Genomic DNA, 7,559 nt, shown 5'->3' with positions numbered 1-7,559 from the left:
TTTTTTTAAATCTTCCTTTTGAAATAATGCCCACCTGGCATCACTTAGAGTTGCTTAATTAATAATTAATCAATAATTTTTGATTAAAATTCATGATGGGAAAGTGTTTTTAAAATAATGTCCAAGCCCCCCAGGGAGGCCGATCAGTAGGAAGCCGCCCCCCAGGTCTGGGTAAAGGAATTAATTGCACCTGAATGCTCGGCAAGGTCAGAGCGGGGGGGTGCGCCCGGGTGTTTGTGCCGCCGCTCCGCAAAGAGCTAAACCAACATGTTCGCGGCGGGAAATTAATTCAGGGCCCGGAGCTGCGGCTCGGCTTTGATCGTGGCTGCTGGAGGAAGCTCGGGCGCGTGCCAGTGCTCGCGTTGGGGGGCACGGCGTCTTGCGGGGGACCTTTTGGGGTGCTGAGACGGCAGGGCCCCGCAGAACGTAATTTCCTGCTCCCGTGTACCTGACAGGCCGCCACTCGCAGACATTACAGCTACCTGCTCTACAAGCCGTTTCCGTCAGACTCCATAACGTCTCCGGCGTCCTGACGGCTGACAGGAGACGGAAAAAACACTCCTGGCTGCTGCAGACAGTCATCCCGCGCTTTTGTCTCCAGAATGCCTCAGTCAAAAGGCATAATGGCTCCTAAGCAGGGCCGGGAGGAGGCGGAGACAACACAGCACCTCGCTGCTAATCCCACACGACAGGACGGAGGAGATCAGAAGCAGGAGACAAAAAGGTAACGATGAATTCTAATGGAATTATGATTGCGCTAATGAACAGCGCTGCCAGGACACGACGTTTGGCGATGACTGACACATGAATGGAGCAGGTGTGATTGGCGGCTGGCCGCAGAAGAGGCGGGTGGGGTTGAGGAAGCGGCGTGCGTTTGTGCCCCGCCCCCTGGGGGGGCCGGTAAGTGACAGGGGAGGGAGCTGGGGACCGACGGAAAATAAATAAGGCGTTGACATGACATCACAAAGGGCTGCCGGCAACATCCAGTTGACATCCATTATACACACTGGTGTCTCTTCTTATGTAACGTGCTGATACCTTGCGATTCTGCTCAATTTTATAAACATTTAGCTCATTTTTAACAGTAAAAAACTCGTATTTTTCCTTCTTTTGTGTTTTTTATTCTGTTCATTGATTCTGTATGGAGATGCAAAACAACATATTTCATCTAATTTGCATAATTGTCATGACTCGGCGTGCAGAAACCGGTCATTGAGGTGCAAACAAGGATTTATTAAACAGAAAAAGGAACATAAACAAAACCAATGTGTGTCACATGGACAGGCACTGAAAGCAAGACACACACGACCAGTCCACATTCATTTAAAGTTTAAAGTGTGTAGTGATTGTCACATGTGATACACAGCAGCACAGCACACGGTGCACACAGTGAAATTTGTCCTCTGCATTTAACCCATCACCCTGAGTGAGCAGTGGGCAGCCATGACCAGCGGCCGGGGAGCAGTGTGTGGGGGCGGTGCTTTGCTCAGTGGCACCTCAGTGGTACCTTGGCGGATCGGGATTCGAACCAGCAACCTTCTGATTACGGGGGCACTTCCTTAACCGCTAGGCCACCACTGCCCCACTGGGTGCTGTTGTACTGCTTTTGTAGGAGTCCTGCACAATTGTGTCTAAGCGGCTTACTCAGGACTCCTTAATCAGCTGCTTCTGCCCCTCCTGGATGCCACAATAATTCTATATTTTCTGTAGTTTGTTGCCTGTTATGCAATGTTTTGCCCTGTGCCCATGTCTGTAAAATAAGATAAAAAGCCATGCGCTGTGTATATATATATATATATATACACACATACATACATACATACATACATACATATATATATATATATATGATTATTTGATGATGATTATTTCCAGTTATTGTGCTTATCTACTGCTAAATTACTGTTATTGGCTGTTAAATGATGAGTTAGCCAGTTACGGCTCCGGTCAGTCAGCTGGACCAGTTTGACCAGGTTAAGTGTATTCGTGCCAGAGATGTTTACAGGTCATTTTTTTCAAGTCAAGTCTCAAGTGTTTGTGCTCGAGTCCAAGTCAAGTCTCAAATGACCGAAATGTACATTTTGCAGATAATTGCTTCATTGGTGTAGGTTTTAGATTAAAAGCATGTCCGGTACTATATCATCTATTATTATGCACAGTATCAAAATTGACCAGAACATGCACCTCAGAGGGCTATGAACATCCACATCCACAGGGCTATCCACAAATCCTAAATAGCTTGGATTCTGCTCGACTCAGAGTGAACAGGTGGACCTGCCATCACCATCGGTGTTGGTTCGAAACCTGCGCGAGGTTGCGCGTATTATCAGGGAGGGAAAACCAGTCTGCCTGCGGTTTGCCCACGACGCCGGGCAACGAATGAAACAATTAAATAAACGTAACAGCGGTTTATGTCATTTGAATAAATCCATGAAATGAACACTGTTTATGAGTTATGACCCGCAAGTCACTGTCTGTGCGCCTCGAGTCGCCATCCCCTGATTCATGCTGGCCATTTACCACGACGGTGTTAGCTGGTTGTGCTCATATGGGGAAAAAAATAGTGTTTATTAGTGTCAGCGCGCTCTTAAAATGAAGGAACCTTCGCTGTAACCTTCCTCCCCTCAAGTCGCAGGATTTATCCAGAATTCAGAGAGCTGCCAGGGGCCGTTTTGATACGCTCCGAGGCCGCGGCGCCGGGCCTGGTTGGACAAGTGATTTGAGCAGATGAGCGGCGAGGAGTTAAACGGCCGGGGACAAGCCAGAGTCCTGACGCGTCCAGAATAAACGGCCAGAAATGGCGGGGAAGCCCGAGCGTGTAAATAAACACCTCGTTGCTCGAGACGGAGGGCGGGAGCGCGCAGCTCGGCACGCCTCCACCCGTTCATGCATTATATATAAATACACGCTACACCCCGAGTTCAAAGGCAGAGCGCCCAGGAGATTTGGGGAGTCTTTTAAAGATATGTGCTCACTTAATCACTCAAGAAAGAGCCCCCTTGAGCTAACCTAATATTAATTAATTATTTCTAAAAAAAAAAAAGAAGGGTATTAAATTCCCTCCCTCTAAGGATATTATCTGAATTCATTGACCTTTTTCCAAATCGCCCTCTAATTGTAACCAGGTTGTGCCGCGTTTACGGACTAACTTGTTCTTTCCCCCCCTCTCTCGGCCTTTTTCCGGGGGCTTTTATGATAATATTGAGGCTTCCTAAGCTTCCTGCCGCAAAAGAGCGCCACGCCCAGCTTTATCTCTGGCGTGTCGCGGAGGAGAAAGTTTTCTTATTCCCCAGAGCGCGGGCTGCCGGTGCGCGGGCCTGTGCAAGTGGTTCACGTGCGAGATATGAAGCAAAAAATATGAAGAAAATATGTACACAGAAGGCCGAACAAGTCTAAATTTACCACGGTCAGCGGCAAAAAGGCCGTTTAACTAGCCAACATTTTGCATATTTTCGGGGCATATACAGTCTCACATATTTTAAATCTAGATGGAGAGATTATTCTGCAGGACTCTGGACAGGTTTATATGAGTATAACATGAGATCCTGATATTACTTCTCGCATTACTTACCGTGGTATGCAAGACTGCAACGCTGGTATTTAAATTGAAAACATTATCTTTATTCAAATGCACGGGCCTTCATACCGAGCCACTCCTCTCGCCGCTGGGATCCGCCATTTGTTTGTTATTTCGGTTTGGCGGCCTCGCATCAGGCCGCCGGGATGCGCTTTGTGGGCAAGAGCAGGGCAGGGGGCCGGAGGAGCGGAAGCCACCCCCCGAGATATCGGCAGAAGCGCCGTTGTGTAATGGCCGCCGTCCCCATTCATAGCTTGGCCCTCGGGCTCAAGCACCGATTGAATAAATATGAGCGCCGCTGACCCCCCCCCGACACTCAGACCCCAGGTCAGGTTGTTGCTGTTTGTTCTGGACCGTCGGACATTTGTTTTATGAAGTTTTTTGGTTTCCATCTCCGGCCGAATCGCCCGTCAATACTTAAGGATTTGGTTCGATTTTCGTTCTCAGCTTCGGAATTTCTGAGCTTTGTGTTGAGAAAAGCGAGTTCGTTAGACGACTCTCTGGAAGCCAGTCGGTAACGATGTCAACCTCTGCCCCCGTCCACGCTCGCTAATGGCCGCCGCCGGCTGCGAGATCGGTGGACCGCTGCCTCCCCCTGTTGGCTCTGAGGGGGAACGCCGGCGCTCCGGCTGAGGAAGGGGTCTGGGCCGGGACCGAGCTCCTCTGCAGCGCTTATTTGGCTTGGAGGGAAGTCCTGGCTGGTGTGAGGTCCATGGAGACACACACACACACACACACACGCTCATACACGTATACGTTTCGAGCCTCCACTAAATCCTGCAATGTGGGTAACAAGAGTAGGACTTATTTTTACTTAATTTTAATGTTTGTCTGCTGTCACTGCCACTTTTTTAATATTAAAACATTACCACATAGTCCACGCTATGTATTTCAAATTCAAATTCAAAATTCTAATTGTATTTGTCACATACACAGTCATAAACGGTATGATACGCAGTGAAATGCTTTGGCGACTGCTACAGACCTCAATATTGCAAATATTGCAAGTATTCAATGATTACCACTATGCAAATATTGCAAACATAACCAAATATGACACTTTTTTACATGTCTTTAACATAAAATATGTGTAACAGGTAGTGTGAAGGTGTGCAAAAAGTCAAAGTAAAAGTAAATAAATAAAGTAAAAAACAGGATTATCTGTCGGAAGTGGGATTTCAGAATGTCATGTGACGTATCATGTGACCTGTTGTTTCACACCTCACCGTTTCGAACATTGTGTATGATCTCCTCGCACTTTGAGGTTGGTTGTCGGTGAACGGGCCTCTGCGGTCAACCCTGCTGTCCGCTCTGAGCTCAGATCTCCAGGTTCTCCATGCAGAGCAGTGCAAGGGATGCCCGGAGGTGACTGTGGACTGGGTGGGTTAATCCCCAAGGTCATCCTCAGCTTCCTCCGACCTTCAGGCTAATTCTTAATGGCAGCCAAGTGGCAGCGCCGGCAGCGCCATCCCTTCTCCTTTATCCCCCACACCTCCCCCGATTAATTGCCCATGAGTTGAGTTGATCTCTCTATTCAGGCTGTTAGAAATTGGCCTCCTTTCTTCCATCCTTCCCTCTCCCATGTTACTTAATTAGACTTAAAGATTCAAAAGGGAGAAATCCTGGTAAGCGGCGGAGCCACATTCCAGGAGAGGGAATTTTGATGTGCGGCTGATAAAGCGGAGAGAGAGAGAGAGAGACCTCCTTTCGTCCTTCAGTCGGCGGCGCCGGTTCCCTCGCAGGCAGAAAAGGGCAATCTGTCTCTCGCGGTGTTAATGCCCGAGAAATTATTCACCCGCCCCCCCGTCACCTCCGTTTCCCGAGACGGCGGGTTGAGGGAAGTCTCCAGGAAGTATTAAATATGGAAGGGGACGTCGTCATAGTTGGCCGGCAAGCCGAGGGTAAAGAGAAGACAGGCGGAGAAGGAGACACCGGGGGCAAATACCCGAGCGGAGCGTGTCACCCGACAGGTCTGCCCTTTCGGAAGAAGGGCCACTCGCGCCACTTTGAGGCGATCATCTCTGTGCTGGTTCCCCCGACTTTATTATTCCCCTTCCGAGGAATCGGGAGGCAGACGTCTCATTAAAATCCAACCAGCATTATTGATCACGGCCAAGGTCGGCGCAGGTTCGGGACCATAAAGGGCCCGTGACCTTCGGGGCGGTCCTCGTCCGAAACGCCCCCTTTTCCGCCAACGTCGGACCCTTTGTGTCAGAGCAGAAATACGACTTGTCGATTCCGGAGACGAGATCATAAATCGTCTGTTAACGTCTGGGGACGGATCAATAAGCCAAATCAAAAGTTTTTACAACTTCACAATGTCACGCCGCGGTGTTCGTTAAAAAAACCTTCCGGAGTAGAATCCATCCTTCGCCACCCGCCCGCTCTGATGTGGGACCATTAGAGGGGACGGCGAGGCCCATAACCAGCCCCCGACCTCCCGACCAAGGCCTCGGCTCCGGCCCGGAAGGAAGTCGGAATGTGGAAGTGACCGGGGCGGTTGGACGGCGGTGCCAGCGTTACTCGCCCGGGCCGCAAAGCAAACAGCCGGGATCAGTCGGAGGAATGTGCCGAGATTAAATTAATGTGACTTTAATCAAACGCAGGAGCCCCTTCTGGACTCGCATGAATGGGCTCCCTTGTTACGGGTCTGTCGGAGTGGAACCCGCACGCTGCACGCCGTCCTTGGCTTTTCCAATATTTTCCCAAGAGTCCCGGCGTCGGGATATTTCTTCCCTGCGGTGCAGCTCCGCCGCTTCATTTACCTTTTTGGCCGATATGTGCAAGGCTGGCAGTTCTGCAGTTCCGGGATCTCGGCTCTCCACGTCTACAGGGATTTATGAGATATGGAAGGCCATTAGCATCATAAAGACAAGTAGGAGAGCGGCCCCGCCACGGGTCCAGGGGGCCAGGAGGGAGCTTAGCGGCGCGGGGACGTGCGAGTCGGAATAATCCGATTGCCTTGATTTAGGCCCGGAATGGCGCTGTTCCGCCGGCAGGGATGAAGATGCATATCGGCCATCGGCGCAAGGGCGACTAATCATTTGGAGAGGAGGGGAGGGGCGAAAGAAACGGGACCACCTACCGTTCCAGGGGCTGACCGCTCAACTCGAAGTTGGTCTCCACCCAATAGGTGGCGTTTTGACAGGCGAGACACAGACCACACACAAGCAAGAGAGTCCATGTGGACGCCGGGCCCGAAAAACACGCCCGGCGCCAAAAACAGGCCGTGTCAGCACGACAAACCAGCGGCATATATACAGCCTCTCTGTGATCCGCAGACCCTTAATTGGACAATTGAATTGTCCCACGAGTCGAGGCGCGCTGGACGCACTCCGGCCTTGTTTGTCTTTCATTGACGACACCTCTTGGCGGCTCGTCCTGGCATCCAGCAAGCCGACTGGCGTCCCGGCATCAAAAAACACACATGGGCGTGATCCCCACCCCTCCCGCCCTCATTCCGCCCTCATTCCGCCAGTCGTGATCAGTGTTTTCTAAAATGATTGAATCATTATAATGGACCAATGCAAATCGTTCGTGCGCATACGCCGTCCCAGAGTGCGGCACGCCGGGCGTGGCGTGCAGAAGCACCGCATGCTAATTATTCGTCACCCCGTCCTATTTTAAGCCGCTCTTTATCTGGGATAAACTGCCCTAATAAAATGCCATTTAAAAATAGGTTAATTGCGCCGCAGTTCTATTTCTGTAATTGTTACAGGAAGTAAATGGGATGGAGCCTCTGTTGGCTCCCCAAGGTTCTGCAGTGCTGCAGTGCCCCCTACAGCGCAGAGGTGGACCTGCCTCCAGCTTGGCCTCGTGTTTATGCGATGCCTCAGAAGCTCACTATTTTATCACTTTCATTTGTAGACCCTGAGTGATCTTTATGTCTCGATTGGTTAAAAGCAATACAAATAAGTATACTTTATACGTCTGTGTATTTCACTTTAAAGTTATCAAGTGGTGAGAACCATATGGGTATAAG

Source organism: Denticeps clupeoides, chromosome 12, assembly GCF_900700375.1.
Source record: "Denticeps clupeoides chromosome 12, fDenClu1.1, whole genome shotgun sequence".
Lineage (NCBI taxonomy): Eukaryota > Metazoa > Chordata > Actinopteri > Clupeiformes > Denticipitidae > Denticeps > Denticeps clupeoides.
Note: the sequence above shows the minus strand (reverse complement) of the source record.